Source organism: Maniola hyperantus, chromosome 20, assembly GCF_902806685.2.
Source record: "Maniola hyperantus chromosome 20, iAphHyp1.2, whole genome shotgun sequence".
NCBI classification, from domain to species: domain Eukaryota; kingdom Metazoa; phylum Arthropoda; class Insecta; order Lepidoptera; family Nymphalidae; genus Maniola; species Maniola hyperantus.
Genome location: NC_048555.1, coordinates 2,857,784 through 2,873,947, shown reverse-complemented (window position 1 = coordinate 2,873,947; position 16,164 = coordinate 2,857,784). Strand labels below are relative to the sequence as shown.

At 37.8% G+C, this 16,164-nt stretch overlaps 2 protein-coding genes across 2 annotated transcripts in view; both read right to left on the bottom strand.

The window, feature by feature from the left end:
- LOC117991552 (putative phosphatidate phosphatase) overlaps positions 1-15,295 on the bottom strand; it is a 362,451-nt gene extending 347,156 nt beyond the window's left edge. The window contains exon 1 of the mRNA XM_034979146.2: positions 15,283-15,295. The gene's annotated coding sequence lies outside the window, so the exon portion shown is untranslated. The remainder of the gene's footprint in view (positions 1-15,282) is intronic.
- Positions 1-16,164, bottom strand: part of LOC117991784 (zwei Ig domain protein zig-8-like) — a 282,813-nt gene that overhangs the window by 138,811 nt on the left and 127,838 nt on the right. The gene's annotated exons all lie outside the window — the stretch shown is intronic.

Below are 16,164 nucleotides of genomic sequence, written 5' to 3'. Positions count from 1 at the left end.
GCAGATTTGTAGAGCGTTGTCTCTGACATTGAGCCCGACAAAACGTCACATAGGTATGAGTGACGGAGACAACGCTCTACAAAACCGAAATGTAATTCTAAAGGCCGATGTACATTACTTTCGGGCGCGTAAAATTGACTTTAAGAAAACTTATTCAATACGACAACAAAAGTCGTCACATTAAAGGAACCCAGATCGAAAAGTTAATCCGAAGCGATTGGAGTCTCCTGTAGCGTATTTTTCATGTAAATCACCAGGGATCTTGAGCCAACTGACAAACTTGTCGCTCTGAGTTTGATTGATTACATACTTATCTAAGGACTTGTGTAAGCGGATATGTTGCCAAGACAGGCTTGCGATAAGCGCAAGAGATTCCGGTTTGAAAAACGAATTAACTTTACGCTGTCCGCTGGAAGGAAAGATCATCACCATCAACCCATTGCCAGCTCACTACTGAGGACTGGTTTTCGCCCTTAGTCTACAACGCTGGCCAAGTGTGGGTTGGCAGACTTTACACAGTATTTGGAGGAATATATTTTTCATTATTTAGGCAATTTTACATGAATACCTGTTGACATAATTGTTATCATTCATCATCATCATCATGTTCAACCCAACGCCAGCCACTGCATAACACGAGTTTCCTCTCAGAATGACAAGGGGTTTGGCCATAGCTTACCACGTTGACCAAGTGTGGATTAACATTCTTCACACACCTTTGAGAACATTAAGGAGAATTTTCTCTCAGGTTTCCTCACGATTTCCTTCACCGCTAAAGCCAGTGATATAATCACTTAAAACGCCCATAACTATGAAAAGTTAGAAGTGCGTGTCCAAGATCGAACCCCATATCGATATCTTAACCACTAGGCTATCATAGCTTCATAATAATAACTACTTACATAGATAATAATAGGTAAACTTTCTTGAACAAAGTTTTGAAAGTTTGCAGTTTCAAAACTTTGGGAATTTTTGAAAAAGTTAATCACACTTTGTCTGGAAAAAAGTTAATAGTATACTATGCTAACAGCTGATAATAGGACACAGTTATTAATAAGTAGTTTGTTTCGAAAAATAAATCCCTAAAAACTATAGAACAGTGTCAATTTTGCCTGTGTATTCGGGTATAACTATTACTAATAAAGTGTGATTTTTTCATTTTAATATAAAAATATGACTTTCTTACCTACAATAAAACTTAACGCTAGCCTAATCTTAGTATTGTAGGTATAAAATAATGAGCCACGTAATAGCCAGGCTGACCTTTGCATAAAATAATATGAGCCAGTCCTTCTGTTATCAGATTGGTATGATTATTACTATAATTTTAAATATTTTACAACGATGATGAGCTAGTTTTTTTATAAAAAATATTACTTAGTTAAGTAAAATAAGTTAACTTAATATTTTTACCACAAAACTTTATTCTACATCTAACCGAAATAAATCGCAATCCTCGTCATGGATTTGAGCATTTACGTAAAAAACCGACGTGGCCCGTAAAGTGGCCAAGAGTCATCGATTGTTTTCCCTGGTGAAAGGCCCTTGAATACGTAATTTGACAGGCGTGAATGAAAATATTGTGAACAACCACTATAGTACAAGCCCGGGTAACCTACTTCGTGAAAACATACGAACGGATAAAGATATTTGCACCGCCACGTTTTATAGGCCAGTACTTGCAAGCCGCGGGTGATTGAATGTCATAAATAAATACTTAAATATAAAATATATCCGCATATAAACGCACTTGCTTTGACGTATGGGTTGAATTGGAAACACACGTCAGTCTAAAAAGGCGCCCAACGTAATCTATTTAAATGTGTGTCGGAAAAAGTCATAATTAGAAGTAAAGTAATAGAAGCCTTTAATGAAAGGATTTAGAAAAGTTTATAAAATAAAACATGTAAAGGTCGTTAGATTGTAGGCTATTGACCTTGGTATTAAAATGAGGACGTATAACACGAGTTTGTTTGTTAAGCTTTATTAGGTCAGTATTTTTTAACATCAGCTTGCAACCGCAACGTCTATCGGTTTTTCGAACTAAGTGCCCTTCACATTGCCACTTCAGCTTTGCAACCCATTAAGCTATGTCCTATGAACTTTAGGTCTCCTACGGATCTCCTCATTTCTGATTTGATCATGTGTAGCACTCTTCATCGGCCGCTGAGTGACTCTGAACTTTCTTAAGAGGGCCATAGTTATCGAACATGTCTCGGATCCATAATATTATGTCATCGTGCAACACACACTGTTCGAAGACTTTATCGTTCAAGCACTGAGGAATTTTACAACAAGGCGTCTCGAAGCTTCCCGAACGCTACCCAGCCGTTAGATTCGCTGGTTGACCTCTTTCTCGAAATTGAACTTACCTAGATGGATTATGTGTCCCAAGTATACATACTCGGCTATAATTTTGAATGGAGAACTCTTAACGATTACTGAATGGGACGGGACATGAGCATTAGACATGATTTTCATCTTACCTACTCATGTTTTTAGGCCCACCTGTTGAGAAACTCTGCTAAGTTCATTGAGCATTGTATTCAAATCTTCTAGAAACTCTGGAATATTTGATTACAGTACGCAGCCGAAAGTGATGTACATCGACATTTAGAAGGAGATAGCAGATTTGTAGAGCGTTGTCTCTGACATTGAGCCCGACAAAACGTCACATAGGTATGAGTGACGGAGACAACGCTCTACAAAACCGAAATGTAATTCTAAAGGCCGATGTACATTACTTTCGGGCGCGTAAAATTGACTTTAAGAAAACTTATTCAATACGACAACAAAAGTCGTCACATTAAAGGAACCCAGATCGAAAAGTTAATCCGAAGCGATTGGAGTCTCCTGTAGCGTATTTTTCATGTAAATCACCAGGGATCTTGAGCCAACTGACAAACTTGTCGCTCTGAGTTTGATTGATTACATACTTATCTAAGGACTTGTGTAAGCGGATATGTTGCCAAGACAGGCTTGCGATAAGCGCAAGAGATTCCGGTTTGAAAAACGAATTAACTTTACGCTGTCCGCTGGAAGGAAAGATCATCACCATCAACCCATTGCCAGCTCACTACTGAGGACTGGTTTTCGCCCTTAGTCTACAACGCTGGCCAAGTGTGGGTTGGCAGACTTTACACAGTATTATTTCTAACTTTGTTTTTCTATTATTTTGTTGTAATCTTGTCTTCTTTTTTAAATTCAGACACAAGCTAGCCCTTGACTGCAATCTCGCCTAGTAGTAAGTGATTATGCAGTCTAAGATGGAAGCGGGCTAACCTGGGTATGCCAGTTTTTATTAAACCCATACCCCTTTGGTTTCTACACGGCATTGTACCGGAACGTTAAATCGCTTGGCGGCACGGCTTTGCCGGTAGGGTGGTAAGTAACCACGGCCAGACATTTAGAAATTTTAAAATTCCAAACCCCTGCCAGGAATCGAACCCGGATCCTTCCACTAATAAGAACACAGCGCTTACCACTGCGCCAGGGAGGTCGCCGGTATTATTTCTAATTCTGATCTCCTTTTATTTTTCTGTGGTCTTGTCTTATGTATTTAAGCGCCCTTCCGACAGCGTTTGAAGCCATCTTTATCGCTAATGTCGTGCCCTTTGAGAGGACGTATTTCCATGTTTTACTATACAACTTTATAAAATACGCGCGAGTAGTTGGTACATTAGAGACCTTTGTATTCTGTCTTTCAGGAAAAATGTATTTATGTGCTCTTGTCATGGTCTATTAGTATTTTAATGGCACTATCGGGGTACTCAATTAAATGCAGCTGTAGTTTCTAAAGGTATCTTTGAACTGAGTTTTTATCCGACAGAAGAAAAAAGGTTCTCAATTTTTTTAAAGTTAATAATTGATTTACGTATATTATCTCTCTCTCTGCTTCGTATTCTGTGGTGCTGTTGTATTTTTTTTGGAAATTTGTATTTTTTTTGTGACTGTGTGTATTTTATGTGACTAATTTTATCAAAACTATGTACACGTTGTTAGGTATATCATAACATATTGCATGCTAATAGGCAGAATTTGGCTGTACCTTTTTGTTTTTGTAATATCTCCACTGTTTACCCATATTCGCAATAAAGAAATTTGAATTGAATTGAATTGAATTGTTGCCACTGCCAAACACTAAAATAGCACTTTTGACGTGAACACTAGTTTATAAATTAAAAAAAAATACTGAATACAATCGCTGGCAAAAACTACTGGGTAATAATTACAAAGCCTCCAAGAGTTTTGTCTATCTGTGTATCTACGTCAGCCACAAATTGCTTTAGTTAATTTCCAACTGTGTCCCTGAATTTGGGTCACTCCGAGCAGAACTCTGTGTCCCTTTTGTGTCCACGAGCTACGCTTCACAGGTCTTACGTAAGCACTTGTTAAATGAAATCGTATTGTTTAAAATTTAGCCTTTTAGCCTAATGTGGTAACACCCAACAGGAGAGTAGGTAATGTTTTAACCTGTGTGTAAGTAGGCAGGTATGTAAGTTTTATTTATTTTCCCCATGCATAAAATATTATAAATATGGATACCTATATCCCTCATAAGAAAGCTCAGAGTCACTCAGCGGGCAATGGAGAGAGCTATGCTTGGAGTTTCTCTACGTGATCAAATCAGAAATGAGGAGATCCGTAGGAGAACTAGAGTAACCGACATAGCTCAACGGGTTGCGAAGCTGAAGTGGCGACGGGCAGGGCACATAGTTCGTAGAACCGATAGATGTTGGGGTCCCAAGGTGCTTGAATGGCGACCTCGCACCGGAAAACGCAGCGTTGGAAGACCCCCCACTAGGTGGACGGACGACATCAGACGAGTCGCAGGGATCCGCTGGATCCAGGCGGCGCAAGACCGTGGCGTGTAGATGTCTCTACAAGAGACCTATGTCCAGCAGTGGACGTCTATTGATTGATGATGATGATGATAAGATACCTCATTCAATACAGAATATTTCTCTAGATTCGTCTCCTCTGCGAATGAGAAGGGTTTGACCACAGTCTACCACACTGGTCAAGTGCGGATTGGCAGACTTCACACACCTTTGAGAAATTATAGAGGCATGCAGGGATGCAGGTTTCCTCACGATGTTTTTCTTCACCGTGGCCTGGACCCTCGCCTACGGAGGAAAAAATATAATATCTAATTCGTGGTAAGTTAAAGTAGGTAGGTAGGTAGGTAGGTATACTTTGTAAAAGTTTAAGTAAAATTATAATTTAGTCGTTCAACTAATTTTCAACAAAAAGAAATTAGGGGTTCTAAGCAATAGTACCTAACCAAATTTAATTATCAAATTATTCAAACAGAAATTTCGAGATGAAACTTTAAATAGGTCATCGCCCACACCTGTTTCAATTCCCGAATTCAATATTGCACCTTCGATTGAACATAGCTTTCATTTTTCTTTTTGGGTTCCCTTTTTGTTTCTTTGCATAATTTGCCTACTATGGTGTTAAATAGGTCAGCTTTTGAAGCAAAAAATCAGTTTATGAAAAAAATTATGAAAGGATTGGGAGGAATTTATGTTAGGACGTCCGCCTTCGGATGGGAGGTCGGGGGTTCGATCCCGGGCACGCACGGGTATACGCAACTCTCGAATCGGATGCATAACGTTTTAACGTTTTGACGACCTCCCTGGCGCAGTGGTGAGCGCTGTGGTCTTAATAGTGGGAGGTCCCGGGTTCGATTCCTGGCAGGGGTTTGGAATTTTATAATTTCTAAATTTCTGGTCTGATTTAGCGTTCCGGTACGATGCCGTGTAGAAACCAAAGGGGTATGGTTTAATAAAAACTACCATACCCCTTCCAGGTTAGCCCGCTATCATCTTAGACTGCATCATCACTTACCACCAGGTGAGAATGCAGTCAAGGGCTAACTTGTATCAGAATTAAAAAAAAAAAAAAACCACTAGGCTATCACCGCTCTCATACATAGATACAACTAACTTCAATCTATAGCAGCTTTTCCCCGTAACAAGACAGAACACCGTAAGCTCTAATGAACCCCATGCCTCCATCGTGTGCGAGCTGCGAGGCGCACTGACCAACTGACCTGATTAATTTAGACTCCTCCATTAGGGCGCCCTATTACTGTACACAGAGAAGCTTCCTGTAGGCGCTACGATGAAAATTGCACCCGCTTTTCTGCATGGGTATTGGAGAAAAATAATTGACTATACTAACGACATCAGACGAGTCGCAAGGAGCCGCTGGATCCAGGCGGCGCGGCGCAAGACCGTGGCGTGTGGAAGTCCCTACAAGAGACCTATCCGGACCTAACCGGACTTACTTATCAGTTAATTCCATTAATCGTGAAAAAATTTACCTAGGTATTTTGAGGATTTTTTCTGATATAAGATATAACTATTTTCCTGCAAAACTTTTCGCGTCATGACACGAGACATTTTCTCGATAAAAAGTAAGCTTTACGCCTTTTCAATTCATCAAGCTAAGAGCATCTCAATGCCAACGAACTAAATGTTTTATATTTTATTCTGTAGTTTGCCCTTGAAAAGGATACATCAATGTCTAAGTACCTATTGACAAACCCATTAAATCTGGGGATCAGCTGCACAAACACACATCAACAGATTACAAAGAACCCAGAATAAACTAATAAAGACACTATTTCATTATAATTACCTAACACCAACTAAAGACCTATATAGAAAGACTAGACTCCTTAACATAAAACAATTATACACATACAACACATGTCTTCTCATTAAAAAAATTACTAGTAAAACTGTACATACCAATATAACATTTAAACAAAAAACTATCAACTATAATCTTAGAAATAAAAGTAAATTACACACTTGGCAACCACGAACAAAAACCTACGGAACTAAAAATATAATGTGTGAGGGTGTACATATGTTTAATAGCTTACCTGAAGTGATAAAACAGACTAAAACCATTGTTCAATTTAAGAATAGGCTAAAGAAATATGTTGCGGACTATATTGTTTAACTAGAACTTGTAATTTGCATAAAATTGAAATAGTTAATAAGTTAGATAAAAAATATTATAATTAGGTACCTATAGACATAGTTAAGTATTATTATAGTAAAATTTAAAAATTGAATTTGTAATGCATGCGTCTGTGTTAGTAGTTACTAAAATGTATATATAATTAATCTTAATGTAAGTGAACAGTATGTTCTTTTTGTGAATAAATTCTTTAAACCGAAACCGATTAATAGAGCTTATTAAGGCTATTAGAAAATTATAAACGAAAATTGTAATAAGTAATCAAGCACGTGTCAGAAAACGCATATAGTATGGTTCCGTAGTCATGCTTAAAACGAATAGTCATTATTAACATTTTTTTAAAACTATCTTGAAAACCTCTTAATGATTTTAAAATACCTATTCAGCGAAATATCACGCAATGGAATAAACCGATTTTTTTCCGCTCTCGATTTTTATATTCAGGATTACCTACCTTGATAATTCTTTTTAAAATATAAACAAATTTTTCAACTTTATTTATTTATTTTTTATTTTTTATATCTTATTAGAACGGCAGTGCCACTTACACTAACTAGATAATTAATAATAAATTTAAATACAAATAAAGGTACAAGAAAAAAGACATAAAATACAAAACGATAAAAAATCAAAGGATTTTGAATATGTACGCTGAAAACATTGGATGACATATTTATACCTTTAATCTACTTAGGTTATGTTTTAAATGGCTGTAATACGCAAACGGACAAAAGTACAAAGTGTTCCTAACCTAAAGGCAAACGGATAATACGAAAAAAGATGAAGAACCGCATATCTCATCTCAAGATAATATCCCACGGATAGCATCCCGTATCATTAACAAGGAGGCATCTGAATAAAGTCGTATATAGCCACGTGTCATTAACCCTGAGTGAAGGCAGGCTGATATCAAGTCCAACCCGCGTCGGGGTAAAGGGAAATTGAGATATAAAACTGACAGATAAAAAGACTCACCTAAATAGAGGGTACAAAATGGTTTACATATTACATTTTTGTAAGCTGTGATAGCAAAGTGGTTAAGACATCCACCTCCTAATTGGAGGTCGGGGGTTCGATCCCATGCGAGCACCTCTAAATTTTCGGAGTTCGGTGCGTTTTAAGTACCTAATTAAATATCACTTGCTTTAACGGTGAAGAAAAACATCGTGAGGAAACCTGCATGCCTGAGAGTTCTCCATCATGTTCTCAACGGTGTGAAGTCTGCTAATCTGCACTTCGCCAAAGTGGCAGACTATGACCAGAACCTTCTCATTCTGAGAGGAGACCCGTGATCTGTACTGAGCCGGTCATGGATTAATCATGATGATGATGATGATGCATTTTTGATGACTTCCCTGGTCTTATTAGTTGGAGGTCCCGAATTGAAGGGGCAATTTGGGAATTTATGTTTTCTAAATTGTCTCTGGTCTTCTGGCAAGCTTCGACTAGTTACTACTCTACCGGCAATGCTGAACCGCTAACGATTTAGTGTTCCGTTATGATTCATTTGGTAGGCATTCCGGACCAGTGGTAGATGCATCCGACGATTCGAAAGCACAAAAAAGATTTTTATTTATTTACTCCTCGTAGAAACCGATAAGGAGAATAATTATGGGTTTAATAAAACTGCCATATCCCTTTCAAGTGAGCCTGCGTCCAACTTAGACTGCATCATCGCTTACCAAGGGCTAAAACTTGTAATCGATAAGAAAATACGAAATATCAACTCGTAATGTACACGATTTTTATGACCTAAGTAACCGAACTGGGTTATAATATACCTACTTTGTGATTTCTAATATCTAACATGTTTGATTTTCGGTTACGGAACCCTAAAAAGACATGAAAGTAGTGGCTAGTAGTAACCAATCTCATCACCAACTATACTAAGCAAGATTACAGTAGGTATAACTTGGTAGTCGCAAGTACTAGATTGCAATGTAGCACGTGTTTTTGTAGCCTAACTCGCTGCAATTTATGGTGCAGATCGTTCTTGGAATAGGGGTACCATTAATTTTGGTTATCTTGGACATTTTCCCGTATTTTGTAAAATATCGGGCTTGTTTTTACACCATGATTAATGTTTCCCTTCCCATCCAATAATTAAGCTTAACGCTTGTTTCAGGAATAAGTAATAATATTATGGACGTATTATGTAATATTTTTTAATTTAGAGTCTAGCCATCGTCATTATAATCAACTTATCACATTGAGCAGATTAAGAAGGGCTTAGGCCATAGTCTGCCACGCCTGACTAAGTGCGAATTGGTAGACTAAGTGTATTTGGTATACCCATACGTCTTATTAAGCACGTGATGATGCCCGCGACTTCGTCCGCGTGGATTTAGGTTTTAGAAAATCCCTTGGGAACTCTTTAATTTTCCGGGATAAAAAGCAGCCTATGTCTTTCCCCGGGATGCAAGCTATCTCTGTACTAAAATTCGTCAAAATCGGTTGAACGGTTGAGCCGTGAAAAGCTAGCAGACAGACAGACAGACACACTTTCGCATTTATAATATTAGTATGGAAGTATGGATTAGTATGGAGTATGGATTTAAAGCTTTATTTTGTCTTACTAACTTACTAACTAATAAAATAGAATAGAAAATTATCATGTTATGCGCAACCCAAAATACGATCTACTGCAGCTTATAATACAGGGCAAGATAAAAGGCAGACGTAGACCTAGCCGTAGACGAATATCCTGGCTCAAGAACCTTCGCCAGTGGTTTAACATGAGTACAAGATCACTGTTTAGGGCAGCAGTAAACAAGAGAAGTTAGCCTTAATGATTGCCAACCTTCGGTAGGAGATGGCACTTGAAGAAGAAGAAAATTATCAAAAGGTTGCATCAACATTAGTGGTTTGTCCTACATTTTCGTAAAACTTGGTATCACCAATAGCACCGTAGCAATTCTAACTAACACGTACAGTTTCAGGTGGTACCTAGGCATCTATTATGTAGCACCTACCTGCAGTGGCGTGCACAGGAGTTCAAGCCAGGGTATGCATTTAGGTATGAACTTATCTTACAGCAGGTTATAATGAAAAATAAGCATTGATTTATTACAATGAGGGTAAGCAGTGCGTTTATGCCTCTATGAGCTGCACGCCACTGCCTACCTGCTACCTACATTAACAAATGATTAATTCCAACGGAATTATTTAGTGCACGAATTATTTAGGTATTCTACTATGTACTGGGAATATATAAGTGAGAAGGTATCATCCAATTTTCCACTCAGTAATTGATTTGATTGGTTATTAGTATTATTAGTTAGTATAGTAAGATTTATATAATATATATTCTGAGTCAGGTCGATTTTTAGGGTTCCGTACCTCAAAAGGAAAAACGGAACCCTTATAGAATCACTTTGTTGTCTGTCTGTCTGTCCGTCTGTCTGTCAAAAAACCTACAGGGTACTTCCCGTTGACCTAGAATCATGAAATTTGGCAGGTAGGTAGATCTTATAGCTGACATTTGTGGAAAAATCTGAAACCCGTGAATTTAGGGTTAGATCACACAAAAAAAAAATTAAATTGTGGTCATGAACTAATAATTAGTATTTTCAACTTTCGAAGTGAGTGTCTATATCAAGTGTGGTATCATATGAAAGGTCTTCACCTGTACATTCTAAAACAGATTTTTATTTATTTTTATGCGTCATAGTTTTTGAATTATCGTGCAAAATGTCGAAAAAATACGACTGTAGTACGGAACACTCATTGCGCGAGCCTAACTCGCACTTGGCCGGTTTTTTTTGTATAAAATGTAGCCTATAATATCACCCGGACCATAACAACGAATCGATTGACACCTCATTCCTCAATATCGGCCCAGTAGTTTAGGCGCTACACACATAGATACAAACATACATACATCCATACGTATATAGATAGACTGCTAAAATCATAACCCTTTCTTTTGGATTTGCCTTAGTCGGTTAAAAATGTAACTAAGGATTAAACTAAGTGTATAACAATGTTAAGACTCGATACATTTTATGAGTAAGTAGAGAAACTATATCAAACTGGGTCTGAAACTCAGCAAGGATTAACTAACAGCTTTTCCTTCACTTAGTGATTACTTCATAGCAATATTCCTAAGTAGTATTTGTTCATAGGAATTAATATTCAGAGCATGACTTTCTCTAATTACGTCGAAATAGGTATAAAATTTCTTGGAATTGGGTTTGTGTGCTAAAAACTGTGTGTCAAATATGTCAGACTTATTAAATGCCTTATATTATAGTGTCAAGGCCGTGAATATGATTAATTTTTGTATAGGTACCTGCCTAAAGGTATGATTCCGAACCACGCTGCACGCAGCAGAGCTGTCGCGGCACTACTGGTCCCCATACAATCTCTATAAGCTTATATGAGACTAGCTTATGCTCGCGACTTTGTCCGCGTGGACTACACAAATTTCAAACCCCTAAATTCATACCCTTAGGGGTTGAATTTTCAAGAATCCTTTCCTAGCGGATGCCTACGTCATAATCGCTATCTGCATGCCAAATTTCAGCCCGATCCGTCCAGTAGTTTTAGCTGTGCGTTGATAGATCAGTCAGTCAGTCAGTCAGTCATCTTTTCCTTTTATATATTAAATATATAAAAGGAAAAGATGACTGACTGACTGACTGACTGATCTAAATTTATCTAAGTATCTAAATTTTAGATTACATTCCGAGCTAGGCAGCAATGTCGCGGCAGCAATATGCTTGCCTAGCTCGGAATGTAATCTCATATAAGCTTATAGAGATTGTATGGGGACCAGTAGTGCCGCGACAGCACTGTTGCGGCAGCACTGTTGCGTGCAGCGTGGTTCGGAATTATACCTTAACATACACACAATGAAACGACTAAAGCACGCGACAGATCGAGATGGCAATCGGGGTGGAGACACCCCGCAGACCCGCACAGCCCCCGAGCTAATCTGGTGCGGGATAGTGCGAAGCGTCCCCCGGCTCATACCCCGATTGCCATCTTGACCTGTCGTGTACTATATGCACGTATCTTTCATTTCACATCACCAGAGTGAACTAGAGTGAGTAAACTCTCGGTTTGATCCTGAATCAACATCTACCAGATTCCTTGTCGTTTCATAGACGTTAAACGACGAAGACGTTAAACGTTAGTTAGTAAGAATTTACCTATATTTAAATTAGTCCAGAGCACGCTCGTGCTCTTGACTAATTTAAATATAGCAGTTAATGAACAGAATATGTAATTCATCATAGTTTGTTAAACACTGCAGTTCGAGGGAGTCATAATTAAATAATAATATTATGATAGCGAGTTTAATCTGCAAGTTTGTGATATACTGCTCTAATATCTCTGTTAAAGTCCACCAGAGCATGGCGTAATTTAATTCACCCGCTTGCCCACGAATTGCTTACTCTGAACGCGAGTAAACTCCAACCGCTTGATAATATTATCTATCGTAACAACTAGCCCGAAATAATTGCTTTTTGTCTAACTGGATATGGAACAGGTTGTAAGCTTATCAAATAATTTAGTCCGACCGACACATTGGATGCGTTTTCGTACGAATTTGTAAAACACGTATGAACACGCACGAACAATTTCGAACTTCGAAGTACTCTGCGAGCGCGCAGACTGGGTGCGCGTTGTCGTTAGCGAACGCATGACTAAGTAGACTCCTGCCGTAGTGGAGCGGTTCGAGGGGGTGACAGGTTGTCACAAGTTGACGAATGACTGAGCTCTCGCATCACGTCATCACACCTCTCCCGCACCGCTTCACTACCGCAGAAAAGTCCTCAGTTATGCCTGTTTAAGTCCAGTAGAGCGTTCACTCGCTTGCCCACGAATTGCTTACTCTGAAAGCGAGTAAACTCCGACCGCTTGAATAGATAATAATCTATCGTAACAACTAGCCCGAAATAATTGCTTTTTGTCTAACTGGATATGGAACAGGTTGTAATGCTTATCAAATAAATTTAGTCCGACCGCACATTGGATGCGTTTTCGTACGAACACGCACGAACAATTTCGAACTTCCAAGTATAAGTCTTCTGTATAACCTGCCGCAGCGTGTGGATGTGATCTATGGTACTGAAGCCTTTTCGGAATCCGGCTTGTTCGGGAAAACTCCATTTTTTTAATATTTTTAATGGCAATGCATGACGTGGTTTCTGATAATATTCCGAACTTTACGACTATGTACTTTGACGCACGACTTTTTACACCTTTGTTACCTGTTATCTCCCAAAGCCACCATGATCCAAACTTCATAGCCGCGGATCGTTATACACAGAGAAACTTTCCAGCTTTTATAAAATAACGAATGTCTGGCACGCCCTGGCTCTCTCTCTCTCTACATGTTTTAAAACATGTTCTAAAGATAAAAAAGTAATTATTTTTATAGTTATAATTTTATATTATAAACAGATTCAGACAACCTGGGAAAAAACGCAATTTATATACGTACCTACGTACATAGGTAGAGTGTAGATCCAATTATAATAATTTTCTTTTCATTAAACCCGTTAGCGAGAATCTGATATTTTAAACTAAATTATGTTTTACAATTAACAGTTGTAAGATATAAGTACTTAATAATCGTAAAATAAAATAAAATTTAATCTGAAAATATGGCATTGAGAATAATTATTATTATGTTTACATTCAACAAAACGAGACGAAAAGTAATTTCGTCGCGCTTTAGAATATTGTTTTAATTTGAAAGCGAATGAACTTTAAAAGGACCTGCTTGTAGATTAATATTCACTGTAGATAATACTAAAGGTTAAAAGTAATAAACTTTTATGTGTACAATAAGTATATCTTTCTTAAAGGGAAAGTTTAGGACGTTAAATGTAGTCATGTCTGAAGATAAGTAACTTTTGATGTTTTCCGAAATTATAAGTAAGTAGGTACCTATTAATGAAATTGTAAATAATAGTCAATAGAGTCAAAGTTAATTTGACAAGACTTGATGAAATTTAGCAATACCTATTGAATTTGAGAAAGCGGTGATGTATAGTGGTTACTGAGTTTGTTGTGGGCTCTTCTTAGACCTGGGCGCGTGGAACCCTCGTAGCTTTAGTTTTAAGTTTGCGTAATAATTATCACCACTATATCTTACAAATCTAACACCATACCAGACAATCAATACGAGTAATTTATTACCTATTTTGAATAAATCATTTGACTTTGACTTTGACTTTAAGACTTTGGATTCCTATTAGCAGTGGCACGCACTGGATTTGGAATCCGGTTAAGGGCAATCAATAAGTAGGAACTTACAACGGGGAAACTGATATAGAAAATCAGCATTGGTCTTTACAACAAGGGTAAGCAGTGCTTTTATGCCTCTATGATCTACACGCCACTGTGGCTATTCGTATGGTTCGAGGTTTAAACCGCGCAAGCAGTTTGCCTCTCCAGGTGGCCTCGTATGACAGATCGTATGACATCGAATGAGTGAAATAGCGATTTTATTAAACTACCTTCATTAGATAAATTAATAATTTTACATCATTTCTGACAATTCAAATTATTTAAAAAAAATAACCTGACACTAAGCATACTGTCCTCAGTAGTGGACAGGCGATGCGATGAGTTGAAAAGGTGAAGAGAGAGTTTTATCTACGAGTTGACGATATACTGCTGCGATTCGTTGACATCCAACAGCCAACAGGGTGTGGTTTAATTGAGTCGTTGCACGTAAATTGCTTTGATGTAAAGACGAACGAACTTGCTAACTGCTTAATATTGTGCATCTTGAGTAATATCTTTGACCTACTAAAACGCTCCTGGTAAAGCTAGATTTAAAGCTTGGCTGATTTAAAGCTTCTGATTTAAAGTTCGTAGGGAGTGTAAGTTTTGATAATGATTTACGTGTGATGACTTCTGTAAACTTATTATATCTATACTAATATTATGAGAGGTAAAGTTTACTGTACACGCAGTCAAAAGTAATGTACATCGACCTTTAGAAGGAGATAGCAAATTTGTAGAGCACTGTCTCTGTCGTTGAGACCTACAAAACGTCATATAGGTACGAGTAACAGAGACAACGCTCTACAAAGGCGAAATATAATTCTAAAAGCCGATGTACATTACTTTCGGCTGCGTACTGAAAGTTTGTTTGTAGGGTGTAATCTCTGTATCTACTGACCCGATATTGAAATTGAAAATGTTTAAAATTCTTTCACCAGTAGAAACCTACATTGAATGGCTATATGGAATTTCAAAAATTTTGAGGTCTCTATTAAAGTTGTAATAAGCTATCTGTGCAAAACCAGGGCGAGTTGCTAGTTGTTAATATTGATTTACTATATTTTACTAAGTTTTTACAACAATCGCTATTAATTTGCAGACTTGCTGAGGAGGTTTGTGCTCCATCTCCAAATTATCAAATCTTCACCTAATTTATTATACAAAACTAACATAATAATGCAACCTTTGTATAAATAAAAGAATTGTCAAAATTGGTTCAGTTTTGATGGAGTTATGGAGTAATATAGACAAAAATTAGTAGGTATTCCCTATCCCGAACGAACCCTATAGTTTTTCGTGGAAAAAACTATCCTAAGTATTTACATGCATACTCGTATTAGCCCGGAATATTAACTCAACCCATTTCAAGATGCGTTCAAATCTGTTCAGTAGTTTCAGCGTGAAACGTGCATAGACAGACAGACAGACAGACAGACGAACAGGCAAAATTTTCAAAATACATAATACCTCATCCTCTGGTGCTGCAAATGTTCATGGGCGGCGGTAATCACTTAACATCAGGTGACCCGCCTGCTCGTTTGCTCGCTATATCTATTTAAAAAAAAACCTATATTTAACTAGATGATGCCCGCGACTTCGTTTGCGTGGATATAGGTTTTAAAAATCCTGTGGGAACTCTTTGACTTCCTTCCCCGGGATGCAATCTATCGCTGTACCAAATTTTGTCAAAATCGGTTGAACGAATGGGCCGTGAAAGGCTAGCAGACAGACTGACAGACACGCTTTCGCATTTATAATATTAAGTATTAGTATGGATGTACAAAAATCATCCAGTTATAGTTTTATTATAAGTGTAGCTATTTAGTAATTACCTAAAACGATCGCATTTGCTAATTAACCTTGTATGTGTACGTACGGGTGTCGGTGAGTTATGTAGCTACCGACTACCGGCTCATGTGA